Consider the following 13,545-nt stretch of genomic DNA (forward strand, 5'->3'; position numbering starts at 1 on the left):
TCACCGGGCGTGCACCAACGCACCGCTCATTGGGCCATGCTGTGGCGGTGTCCCATATAAAGTGGAGGAAGATGGGCATGGATGTTAGCCCAGGGCCAGTCTTCCTCAGCAAAAAAGAGGAGGACTGGCAGATGTTAGCTCAGGGCCGATCTTCCTCACAAAAAAATAAAGATTGGAGGAAGAGACTCATTGAGGAAAGGTGGAAGGCTCTCAAGTGGGTTCCTCTGCAGAGAAAGGCCCAGAGGTGCAACTCCCAACCCCACGGCCTCCCACTGGCCTCCCACTGCTCGGCTACACCTTGCCTTGGGGAGCTGGCCTGTGGGTGCCTCCCAGGGGGGACATGACTGGTGCCGATGGTTGGTCCTAGTAACAGAGACCTGCTCCCTTCACTGCTGCCAAAGGTCAAACCCAAGACTGTGGGCTTGAATAGCAATAAGAGGGTCCAGGTTACACAGGTGCTTCTGGTTTCCAGTAGATCCAGAGCTCTTCTGACCTGGGTGGTTACACGGAAGCAGGTCATTCAGCTTGAAGCCCTTATGGTGCCATGCTGTGAGGAACTCAGGCCAGGCCAGGCCACAGTGTCTTAACAAAACTGAGTGTAGGCACCTCACCAGGATCAGGTATGTGTATGTATGTATGGTTGTGCACTGCAGAACGACGTTTTGGTCAATGATGGACTGCGTCTATGTATGCTATACATACTGTCTGTAGTATGTAGTAGTATGGACTGTATGTAGTGGGCTATACCCTCTAGGTTTGTGTAAGTACACTCTATGATGTTCACACAACAATGGAATTGTCTAAGATTGAGTTTCTCAGAACATATCCCCATAGTTAAGAGACTCGTGACTGTATATATACACATATATAGTATAATAAATAAATATAAAAATAAAACAAATATATTTTTAATCAACGAATTTCCGCTCCTGGCTTTGGCTGAATTCATTGGATTTATTGTACAGATGGGCAAGAGAGGTATAGCCTGGTTTGAATTTAGTCATAGGGAAGTGATAGCAGGAAGGCTGTGGGCTGTGGTTTGTCATCTGGGCTTGACCTTGCACACGTCTGCCCCCGCACAGGTCTACACTGGCTCGCCTCCACTTGTGCAGCCCATAGCCCTCACCCCTTGTAGTCGTGCAGAGGTCACTGAGTTTGTGGGAAACAAAGTCAGGAGGTGCTGTGCAGCAGAGTCACTCATTCACTGACTCATTCCTCTACTCGTTATTTGTATTTACGGAACATCTCTCCTGTGCCAGTCACTCCTCCGGGGATTGGGGCACAGGAGAGAGCAGAACAGCCACAGTCCCTAGCCCCATGAGCCTCTTTCCCCTTGCTCTGCCCCACTGGGCACTTACCTCCTCCAGCAGCCCCTCCCAGGGGATAGGACCTCGCTGGCACGGCTTGGACTCCTCCGTGGACAACTCGGTCGGTGGTGGCTGCGACCCAGAATGGTTCTGTCGGCCAGACAGACATTGTCTTTTACAGTGAGAGAAAGGAGACCAAGGGAGCAGTGACATCTTCCCGTGTTCATTCATTCAGCGAATATTTTCTGAGGGCTCTGGTGTGCCAGATCTTTCTCTAGGCCCTGGAGATCCAGCAGTCAAGAAAAGAGACACCCACTGCCCCGCTGCCTTCAGAGAGCTCACGTTCCAGGGAGTGGGGGCGGGCAATCAACAAATTAAATAACTAGGCACTTGGAGGGTGGTGAGACTCCAGAGAAAAGTAAGGTAAATAAGGAATCTGGGGAGTGCCTGGGCCGGGCTGCTACTTTATGTGGGGTGGACAGACTCAGGCCTAAGAGGTGACATTCGAGCAAAGACGTGAAACAGGCCAGTGAGTGAGCAGGAGGGTCTGGGGAGCACATCCCAGGGGGGAGCAGCCAGGGCCACGGTCCTGAGGCCGCGAGCTGGCTTGTACATTGGGGGATCACAGAAGAGAAAACTCGTAGAAGAGGGGACAGGGATGGGCCACGGGGATGGCCTAGGGCCCTGGAGACCATTCTAAGGACTCTGGCTGTGGCAGTCCCACAGGTTCCGAGCTCAGAAGGGCCCTGCGCTGAGTGCAATGCTCCAAAATGCTCTTGAAATTCTTAACGTCTGAAGCAGGGCCCGGCATTTTCATGTTGCAGTGGGCCCCACAAATTACGTGGCCTCCTGACCCCAGCTGTTACATCTGGGGGGTGTGAGCAGCATGGAGGCACAACGTGGACCATGCTGGCTGCTACGGGGCCGGGGGTGGGGAGGTGGCGCCCAACCTGCTGGAAGCTTTTGCTCTTGTCTCGGACGCAGTGTCTACACTGGCTGTCTTCACACCTGATACTGCGGGCTAGACAGCCAGGTTCTGTTCACAGTCGTGGGGCCCTGCTGCACCACCACAACCATGCTCTCCCTCTCACTCCCCTCGCTGACCCACAGTGTGCATGCTGGGGCTAGCTCCATGGCAGGGCCTGTGGGGTTTGCTTCTTGCAAAGCTGCCTGGTCCGCGAGGGGGTTGGGCCTGTTTCTTGTCCTGGGCAATGCTCTGAGTAACTCAGCCATCGTCCCAGGCGAGCCTTCAGCGGAGAAGACCTGGCCCTTTCTCGGGCAGCTTGGTTCTTCAGAAAAGTGCACGCCAAACCTGTATGTCCCTGCCTCAGTTTCTCCAATCACATGCTCCTCAGAGCTCACTGTAAATACGCCTCTGTTTCCTGTTTTTATTTGCTTGGGATGTGAAGTCTATTTATTTCGTAAATACCTTGATATGCTTTGCAGAGAGTATCTTGAAAAATGACCTTTTGATTTAAATAAGAAGTGAAAAAAAATCACCAACTCTTCAACTTTTATTTATTGTTTTTTTTTTTTTTCATTTCCATACCCCATCTCTTTAATACCAAAATATCACTCGTACAAAGGCTTAGAAAATTAAATGGGGGTGGAGTAGTGATTGTAGCATATATTTGCTTCCTGGCTGAGGCCTTATATGCTAAGTTTTAGTCTGAATTACATATTTACAGCTGAGTTATAAACCCCTGAAAAACAGGATTTATCATGGAAATAGTGACACCACCTCACCGGTCTGGTGTTCTTGGGGACTGCGGTAATATACCGTGCAGAGAAATCAGTTCATTAGTTAGTTATAAACAAAGGACAGAGATAGTAAATTAGAGTCGGTATTTCAGCAGTTTTCTACGTATTTATGACACCAAAATATGCAGCTGCATTTTATCCCTTGAGATAGGATTTAAGTATTTCAGATTTAAAGCGTGTTTTTAGATATGGCCGTGGTGCATTTTTAGCCTCGGCCGTGCATGTTCTGTAGTTTTATTCGTGGTATTTTCTTCCTTCTCTGTTGCTCATTAGAAAAATGTTAAAAATCCATTTTCATCTGATTAATAATAAAGCTGATCACATGTAACCTAATTTTCATTCCGTGCTGCCCCTGTCTGTGGAGTCATATACAAAGTGACCTTTGAATCGCCAGTGGACTCATAAAGTACAATGAGCACCATTGTCCTGTCAAAAATTGAAGATGTTTTACATCATTACAAAATTTAATGTTCCATCTTTTCAAATGCACTACTTTTCAAAGGCCACATTCCAATTGAAGCTCATTAAAATCAGACTCAAGTTTCCTGTGGTGGGGATGAAGAGAGTTTCGCAGGCAATGGGAGGAAAATGAATCACTCTTTTAAAACAGATATGGTTACATATTAGTTTTGAAAGGTAGGGGGACAGCGGAGCCTCCGCCGTAGCAACAGAGCGGCTTTTGTGCTGACAGATCCAGTAACGGCCTCCCGGTTCCTTTGACTTCACCCACACTGTATCCTATTTACTCAGGAATAAATCAGCTCTCTAAATAAAATTGTTGTTTTAAAGTTCGGAGGTGGAATATGAAGGGTTTCTGGAGGAGAGCTGTAAAAGCGGCCCCGTAATTTCGGGTTTCTTAACAACGTTCATCTGACTCAGACCTGAAAATTTGGAAACCGAGTCACTTGCGGGGTTTCCTGCGTTCCTGGGGGAGATGGCCGGCTAGATGCTGCCCTCTGCCAGGATTGCAGATGTCCCATTTTACAGAAGACTCAGCTCAGGCACATTTCAGTGGTGACGTGTCACACTACGGGACCCGGGAATTATGAGCCCAAGCTGAAGGCCCGGCTTGGCCAGGAAAACATCTTCAGGTCTTCCTGGTCCAGTTCTTCCTCAGCTGTCCTCCTGGGCTTCTCGCCTGGTTCTTGGCCACACCTGAGTGCTGGGGACATGGCCCCGTCTCCTTTCCTTTTCCCAGCTGACCCCACTGGTGTGAAGGTGATGGATGGTGTGACATACAGAAAGATCTCTTCTCACGTCAGGCTCTGCTAATGCGGTGGAATTGTTCAAAAGTCCCGATTCTCCAGAATGCTAATACACGTCTCTTGAGCTTCTGAAATACGGCCTCTTCAGGAAACATCTCAGTTGGAAAGTTGTCCATGTCCCGGTGCAGGAAGATGCTGGAGGCCCACCCTGCTCGCTTTAGGGGGGCACTCAGACAGCTCCTCTCACCGAGTCCTTCCTCCAATGGGGCTCATTTGATCATTTGTTAGGATCGGCAGTTAGTCAAGCGAGGGTAATCCAGGTTCCGGACAGGCTCTTCTGTACCTTAGTGTGCCATTTATGAGGACGGGCTTCGGCATCAGCTGGAATGGAGCTCGTGCCCCGGTTTTGCCACTAGTAGCTGTGTGACCTTGGTCAGGTTGCTCTCCTTGGCTGAGCTTCGGATTCCTTGTGGGGCTAATGCTGGTATCTACCTGACATGACTATGTAAGACCAGCAGGCAAAGGACTTAGCACTATGTCTGCGGCTTAGTTACTGATCATTAGGTGTGAGCTCCTGGCCGGGAGGACAGCATTGTTAGTTGCTGTTTTAATTATATCTAGAAAATCACAAGCTAAGTTGCATCCTTGGAGTGTAAGACAGCTTAGCAAGCTCAAACAAGGAGAGACAAGGTGTTTGGCCCTGATCACATGACTAATAAGCGTGTCTCTCCACTGCGGCTATAGCAGTTAACTATTGCTGTGTAACAAACCACCTCAAAACCGAGTGGTTAAAACAACAACAATTTGTCTTCTCGCAGGTCTTTGGGTCAGCTGGGTGAGTCCGCGGATCCAGGCCAGGCTCCACTGATTTTAGCTGGACTTCCTCATACCTGGTGGCAGGCCAGCAGGTTGGCTGGGGACTGGCTGGTCTCAGGTGGCCTTGGCTGGGGTTACTTGGTTCTGTCCCCTGTGTCTCTCATCCTCCAGCAGGCTGGCCTGGGCTGGTTCTCATGCCAGAGGCAGGGGTCCAAGAGAGCAAATGGAAACGCACGAGCACTTTGGCATGACTCTGCTTGCACTGAGTCACTTTTGTCCCATTGGCCAACGTGTGCTACCCGGCCAAGCCCAGAGACAGTGTGGGAGGAGACCAGCTGAGGATGGGGATGCAGGGAGGCATGAAAGGTGCAGCGACCAGTGCAATCAGTCAACCTCTTTCTGTCCCCAAGTCCCCAAGGGGCACATCGAGTGGTGTGGACGGTGGTGTGGACAGGGTGAATCAAATGTCTTAGAAGATAGTTTCATTGCTTCAACCTCAGGACACCACTACAATGAGGTGTTCTATTATGTTTTTCTGGTGTGTCCTGAGGTCCTTCCTGCAATAGCCTGCTTTGGCAACGCTGGACGCATTCTTCCCAGGAAGGAAACCTCCTTTCTTCTTCTGCTGGTAGACTGTCTTTTTAAAAAGACAATCTTGGAAAGATTTTGTGGCTTCTTGACTTCCAAATACACATGATTGGAACCGGACAGATGCAACTGCTGTGTCTGAAGCCCTGTCCCCCTCACTGGTTCCTCCCTCTCCCCTAGTTTCTCTCCCAGTGCCGTGCCCCCCGGAAGGCCCACTTTCACACAGAGGTTCTGTGACTGAGGATGCATTCGAGCTCCCCTGGTGGCCAACGTTCCCATCGACCACAAAGAGCCCGTCCCTCCTGCACCCCCATCTGAGCTCTGATTCTGCTAATACTTTGGGGGTTTGCACTGCAGTAAGGGCCAGCTCTTAAGAGACCTGGCGTCTCTGCAGTGAGTCCCTAGAGGGCACCTCCTGTCCCTGGTGGGTAGGAAATGGTATCTGCCAGGGCACCGGCATCAGGAGTCCAACCCCAGTGCATGTGGGCATGCTCCGGGCAGCGGGGGTCAAATGCCCGAGGAGCAGGCATCAGTGAGGTGCACCTGTGTGTGCACAAGCAGGAGTGGGGTACATGTGCGCCTGGGGCATGTGGCGAAGAGCTGGGAACCAGACTCCTCATCTCCCTCTCCAGAGGAGGGCTGGGGGAGGCCCGGGAGCCTGGCGAGTGACTGTCACTCAGCCAACAGATGCTCTGTCTGGAAGGAGCCGTCACAACGTCCTCTGTGTTCAGGACCCTGTGGGAGCTGTGAAACAGTGGGGCTCGAAGGAGATCTCAGCTCACTCCAGGCCTCAGATGAGGTTGTCCTTACCCTCCTATACCGGGGACTCTGTTTCACCTGGGAGCCCACAGTGCTGAGACCATCCCAGCTCTTGGCTGCCTGGTCCCCTATGCAAGCCCTCCTTGCTGTGTGACCCCGCAGATGCCCTCCCTGGAGCCCTGGGCCAGGGTCTCTGCAGATCAGATGGGGCAGAGACTGTGCCCACAGGACGTGGGCAACTGTGGTCGCAGGTGGGCTCAGCATTTCCCAAGACCTGTTTGAGCCCATCAGGCCTCATTTAATCTATAAATGGTTTCCTCAGAAGAATTTGTATTCACTTCCAGAATTCTAAGCATTAATATCTTGCTTTGGAACCTCCAAAATCTGAGATTCCACCTGAACTTAGAGAAGTAGATTTTATAGAAGCCGCTATACAGGTGAGACTAGTTCTTTATGAAAAGAAATAACCAACTAATACATTCGACTAGCTGCCCCTGCTTGTCGCCTGCAGTTGCTCATTGTGGTTGAAGATTTTGCTTTGAGGACCAGAGACGGCTCTTGCAGAGGACAGAGAGTCTGAGCCCAGCTGACAGGGCCGTGTCTGCCCTCCGAGGGTTTTCTGGGCCTCTTGTGACTAGAAGCAGGTTGGTAAAGGAATGAAGTGATGTCCAAGAGACAGGGACCAGAGAACTGAAGCACCTGGATGTCCGCAGGATCCCAGGTGGACTTCTCTGAGGGACAGAGCAAGGGTGGGGCAGAGGCTCAGAGCCCATGGCCCGGCGTCAGCAGTACCAGGCAGCTTTTGGCCTTGTTCGTGGTAGTGAAGACTCACTGGAGGGCTGGGAAAACAGTGCAGTCTGGCAGCTCAGGGGAACAGAGGCAGTGAAGCACAGTGGGCAGAGCACCCGCCAGACAAAAGGGAGGCCACCTAAGCTCTTCAGGGCACCGACTGCCGAGGGAGTGGGACGGGGAAGAGATGCTGCTGCCAGAACAGCTGAAAACGACTTATTTACACTCCACGTCTCCCAGAGTCACAATGTCTGGTGACCTGGGTTCTCTTACTGATTCCTTGCTTGGCCTTGGGTAAGTCTCAACCCTTTCTAGGCTGCAGGTGCCCCATCCGTGCCAGGAGAGGTAGAACAACCCATCGTCATGGGCCTGTTGGAGGAAGACTCTAGCACCTGAGTGGCTTTTCTAGAAAAGGCAAGAGCTGGGGAGTGAGAAGAGTGGGGTCGCCAGGGCCACACTGGGGACACTATAGGGAGAAAGGAGCTCAGCACCTTTGGCTGCTCTCTGGCTAGTGGGGAGATGCCAAGGGGCCCCAACCACAGGCTGCAGGGCCTGGGGCAATGCCTTTGAGATGAGGAGGGGCCACTGGCAGGGACGGGATCACTGGCAGGTGCTGCACCTTATTTTGCAGAAGGGCTTTCTGGAGGAGGGGATGGTTTTGGGGTGTGTATTTGTGTGTGGTACCCTGCATTAACTCAACCCGGATACTTGAGGGGTGCTCACACGTGGATCTTGCTTAGTGCACGTGGATGCTTCCTTCCAGAACTGGGGCTCTGGACAGGGCTGGGCCCCAAGGCTGGGCCCCTGCATGCAGCATCCTGCTGCCCGTGGTTCCAGCAGGTGGAGGGGCCCCTCTCTGCTGCTCCTTGTGGGACTCAGGCAGATAACACCTCTCAGCTTCCGTGTTATTTACACTCTCAATCCCCTGGCAGCAGGAGGATAAGGGATCAGTGGTAAGAAAGCTGTTGGTGAAGGTGCTGTGTGTGTAGTCTGGGTGTAGTGGAAAATGCGGCTTCCCCCATGGCCCTGCCATTGCGATTTCTGTCCCTGCGGTATAACAGCACTCCTGATTAAACACAGTGTGCGAATGTGTGGACATATGTCTATACAAGTGCAGCTCAGTCAATGCTTGAAGACACTGGAGACTCAGCCGGGAATACCATCCCGCTCCCCTCTGCCAGTCCAGGGGCAAGCGCTCAGGATTAACCCTCTTCTTCTGTTTCATAAAGCCTTCCAGGGCCACACAGGACTCTCTCCTGCCCGACCCCTCGTAATTGCTCAAGTCTGCCCCTGGGAGAACTGGCATCTTTGCATGTTTTCCTTTAACCATCTGCAGTCTAGAAGTTCATCTTTTCTCTCTGATAAAAACTGCCTTAAACACACAGTCTTTTGTGCGTGTGTGTGAGGAAGCTCAGCCCTGAGCTAACATCCATGCCGATTCTCCTCTTTTTGCTGAGGAAGGTTGGCCCTGGGCTCACATCTGTGCCCATCTTCCTCCACTCTATACGGGACCCCGCCACAGCATCGCCTGACAAGCGGTGCGTCGGTGCGCGCCCGGGATCCACACCCAGGCCGCCAGCAGCAGAGGGTGCGCACTTAACTGCTACGCTGCTGGGCCGGCATCCACAGTCTTAAGTACATTGACGATGCCCAAGAAATATGCTGAAATTACTCATTTACAGCAATTCTGGCATTAGCAGGAACAGAAAGTGGTGCTTTCTGTACAGCCTCTTAGAAGGACTGTAATCATCCTGAGGGTAGGGATCAATGTCTTCCTAGCTCCTACCACAGGGCCTGGCGTGCAGTAGGCCCTCAAAAAACATTGTAGGATAATGAATGGAGGAATGGATGAATGGATGGATGGATGGATGGACGGATGGACAGATGGACAAATGAATAAATAAACAACTCTTCAGTCTTGACAAGCTTGACTATTGATGGGGACTTTGGAGCAGGGATGGTTCCCATGATCAGGCAGGGTTAGTAGATCTTTGGGAATGTTACTGGAAATTCAGGAAGCATCCCTCTCATTCACAGAAAGTGCCCATTGGCTCAACGTGGGATGCCATTTTTTGGTGTCAGAAGCCTTTTATGCTCTAGAATCGACAGCCCAAGCTAACTATAAACCCTCTGTTCCAAGCAGCGCAGTCTCCTCTGTGTCACCACACACTCCTTTCTCATCTTCACCTCTGCATTCTCCCATCTCCCCCAAGTTGCATTCTACTTGGAATGCCCTCCCTTCCTCACCACCTACCCAACATTCAAGCCCTGCGTCGAGTCTCACGTCCTCCAGCAAACCTTTCTTGTTGACCCTAGGCCACACACGTCTTCTCCCACTTGATGACCACAGAACATTCTCTCATTGTCTGCACCACGTAGCTTGACATTTGGAACATCGACTTCAGCATTTGTCACACTGCCGTGAAAAGTGCTGGGGCTAATTTCTGACTTCACTCTAGAAATATGCATTGAGCTCCACTCTGTGCCAGGCACTAGGGATATACCAGTCAACAATACAAGCCCCCCGAGACTCCCCCTCCCCAACCCCTGCTGTCCTGAGGCTTACACTTAGTCAGTTGGATCCCAGCTCTACCACTTCATAGCAGTGTGTCTTGAGGCAAATTATAAGATATTCCCAAGACTGATATTCCTTTATCCATGGCATGGAGCTGACAGCCGCAGCTCTCTCACAGGGTTGTCTTGGGGGAGGAAATGAAAAACGGAATGCAGTGGGCCCAGCTCTGCGCCCGACCCCGGTGAATGTGAAGGCGCTCTGCTCATCCTGGTCCTACCGCTGTACGGAAGGGACTCTGGCAGCTGGGCGGCGGCAATGATCGGCGTCTGCTGAGGCACTAAGTGGAGTGAAAAGCTTATAATTGGGTCCCAGCGTGGGCTGGTGGGTGAGAACACCTGCCCTCCGTGTTCCATGGCATGGCCACAGTCACACAGGACCTTTCCAGACTCAGCTCCTGGGGCCAACCTTCCAGAGAGGGACGCAGCTGAAATTCGGAGCCGAGTGGGCAAATTGATGGGGGTGGTGGAGCAGCCAGCATAAGAGCGCTTCTAAAACCACCCAGAAAGCCACGCACTTTCCTTCCTTCCTCTCTTTATCCTTCTGGCACTTCTTATCAATTCAATTCCAATATCGAATATCGTTTTTAAAAAGGCTCTCCTGGCTAGCTGACTTCTAGAGGATGGTCATAAACGGGTAAATTATTTGCAATCACTTCTTGAGGCAATTGTAACTTCTGGAAATTAATTACATTTTTCACACAGTTAGCCTGCTTTTTGCCTACCTGTAAAATACCGTGTGGATTGAGAGTACCATGAGTACTGTATAGTATTTAATATGCAGTATTGTAGTCCAAGAAACATTTGTCAACGTTATGTAATAATCTATGATCAAAACACTAAAACTTGTCAACTCTTGGAGTCAGTTGCATTCTAACTCTACAACTGAAACTCATTTAAAAGTAAATGAAAGTCAAAAGGATGAGATTCAATTAAAATTAAAGTATGGAAAAAAAGATTCACAGAGATATAAATCAGCAAGTTGGTACTGCCCGCTGTATCTTATCCTATAAGGGAAACTCTAACAACAAGCAAAAAAGATTCCTAATTGAGCAAAGGACAAATTGTGTGCAAGTAACACGGCTCTGTCCACATGTATCTTGAGAAAGGATTTGAAAGGAGTTAAGATACTCTTTTCCTTCTAGATCTTCAACCAGTCATTTCTACCATTGCCACTTTTCTGGACTGAAGCATAGCAGAAATCCAATTAAAAAATCTTTGTTTTTTTTTCTTCCAATTTTTGAGTATGCATGCAATTTCACTGATAGCAGGATCTCAGCAGAGAAATTAACTTCAATAATCTATGGATTACAAGACATATCAAATCTTCAAAGCAACCGGATGTCAGATCTATTCTCAGAAGGGTTTAAATGACTTTAATAGTTAACAACAAATGATAGGATGCATTTTTCCCAACTAAATCAAGATCAGCTGGCATTACTCTCCCATTCTCCAAGTCTCTTAATTATGGCAAGCACATTCTCCACCACACACCGTGAAGCTCTTGGGGTGCTTGCCTGAGTGGCGCCCGGCATCTACTTAACGGGTGTTGCAGGCATGGCAGGCTCAAGGCACTAGGTAAGGGCCTCGCCAGACTGTCCTGGCAGCCTGCTCCAGCATGTGGTCACTCGCATCCTTTATTGTCAGTTGAGCTATTGATCTTCAGCCTCGTAGCCTGGAGAGTTCACTCCTGAACGGATGAACAAGGTTGTGTGTCAGGTGGCAGCCTTCTGGGGGAGAACCTCATCTACCAGAGAAATGGCTGTGGGGGTGGTGCTCGCCTTGCTAAAGGGCTGGAGGCTGCCTTTAGGTGAGACTGGGGAGAAGCCTAGAGCCTGCACGTGCTGCCAACCCTTTCTGACCTGCTTATTCCCCTAAATTTGCAGCCTGCAGCAGTGCTAACTCTGAGGTTCATTAGGTTAAGTTCAAGTTGCTCTGTAATGGGTGCATTAAAAAGGTGCTTCTGTTTACTAACTCACTGCAATCGGTTGGTGCATGCATGGCCTTTCCGCCTGTGGCGCTCGGCTTCCTCCCGCAGGAGTCCCACTGGATCTCAGAGGCCCCAGCTGCAAAACGCATTCTGTCTTCATCTAGTAGCAACATGTGGATTCCGGGGAGTTCCCCTGGGCAGCAGCTGTGTCTTGAATGGCAGACGCACCTGCTGGGCTGGGGGTGAAATTGCTTGGGCGCCCATCTTTACCAGCTCACGCAGTGGTCTGGGGCTGTTCTGGCCGACAGCATCCTTGCAGAACAAGCAGGGTGTTCTGGCGCCTACCATGGGTATCCCCACGGCAGCAGCATCTCAGGCCTAGCCCTGAGGCCAGGTTCTCTTGAGACACTGATGTGGTCATGACTGCGTCAATAGAAGCTGAGTGTCCTGGTCACAGAGGTCAGTAATGGCACCAGAGTGTCACCTGTGTGGTCCCAGATGGCCCATTTTGGGAGGAGATTGACAGACTGGAGGTCAGCCAAAGGAGGGAAACAAAAGGATGGGAGTTCTGGAGCCACACACAGTGACGGTTCCCCACTCACTGAGGATTCAACAGGAGCTTCAGGGGACTCGCGGCCCACAGAACCATCACGGGAAATGAATTCCCTCTCCAATTCTCTTCTGGTCTTTCTGATTAAAACCAAGAAGGAAATATCAGTTTGGTGCTGCTCAGTCTTGAACATCTCCCCAGCGTTTGCTAATCACGGTGTTTAACCCAGAGAGACAAGGCCTTAGTCCCGAGCCTTTTCAGCAATTGATTCTGGCTGGAATTTAGTAACACTCTCCTGTTTCCGTTGTTCCATTAGCGTGACTCTTTTCTGAATACGTCAAGCAGTACCGGGTTTTCATTTATGCTTCTGATATAAGGCTTCCTTTTAGAATACGTGTATTGAAGAGTAAAAGGAGCTAGTTTTTTAAAAAGTAAGGCAGTAACAGTGGGGATGATCTGAGACTAGCACGAGAGCCACAGAGGTGGAACGCAGTGCTTGCGGTTGGGAACACTGTGACGGGAGGTGTGGCGAGAAGCAGAGAGTTATTCTGGAAGCTGCGGAGTTGCAGCCTTGGTGGAGGGTGGGAATACCTCTGCGTATGCTGGAGCGTCCCTGAGACGCTTCAGAACTGGGCCCAGTGGGAAGCTGGAGGACTCCAGATACAGGTTTAGAACAGGAATGGGCCTCCTATTGCTTCACACCTTCGCCCCCCGAGAGGATTCTGGGAAACAGCATGGAGTGCTCTTTGTGGTGGCCCGCACTGGGCGCCGCCTTGCCCCTGAGGACCCTCCTGATCCCAGGATTCTGTGCGGTAGATCTTTGCTGCTCTAGAGGAGCACGAGGGGCAGTGATGTTGACTCTTCCTGCTGGAGATGGCAACCACGGTCACACTTCCAATAAATAGGTTGCTTGAGCAGTGGGAAGTTTCCATTACTTTCTCGTGTAGTTGGAGGGTCCAACCCCAACTCTTGTTTTGCTTTGACTGTTGTTGCTGTTGAAAGAACTAGTTGTGATACCAACTATCTCCTTCTAGGGACAGTCTCCAGGTTGTGGATGTCTAAGAATTTAGTGCAAGTGGTTTGTGTGGTGGTGATCTCAGGAAGCATAGATGGGGGGTAGGCAAGAGAACCAACAAAGGATGCATTACCAAGCCGGTTACCCTGGTGGCCAGGTGGAGTTCCATAGCGCTGGGGTAGACCGGGAGACAGGGTGGAACGTGCCTCAGAGTTATCCTAGTTGAGGAGCAAGTTGCTGGGTGTTAGCCCCTG

General features: G+C 50.7%; 1 protein-coding gene across 1 annotated transcript in view; it reads left to right on the forward strand.

The window, feature by feature from the left end:
* ZNF536 (zinc finger protein 536) overlaps nucleotides 1-13,545 on the forward strand; it is a 228,458-nt gene that overhangs the window by 110,160 nt on the left and 104,753 nt on the right. The gene's annotated exons all lie outside the window — the stretch shown is intronic.

The sequence above is a fragment of the Diceros bicornis genome, chromosome 34 (genome assembly GCF_020826845.1).
Source record: "Diceros bicornis minor isolate mBicDic1 chromosome 34, mDicBic1.mat.cur, whole genome shotgun sequence".
Classification (NCBI taxonomy): domain Eukaryota; kingdom Metazoa; phylum Chordata; class Mammalia; order Perissodactyla; family Rhinocerotidae; genus Diceros; species Diceros bicornis.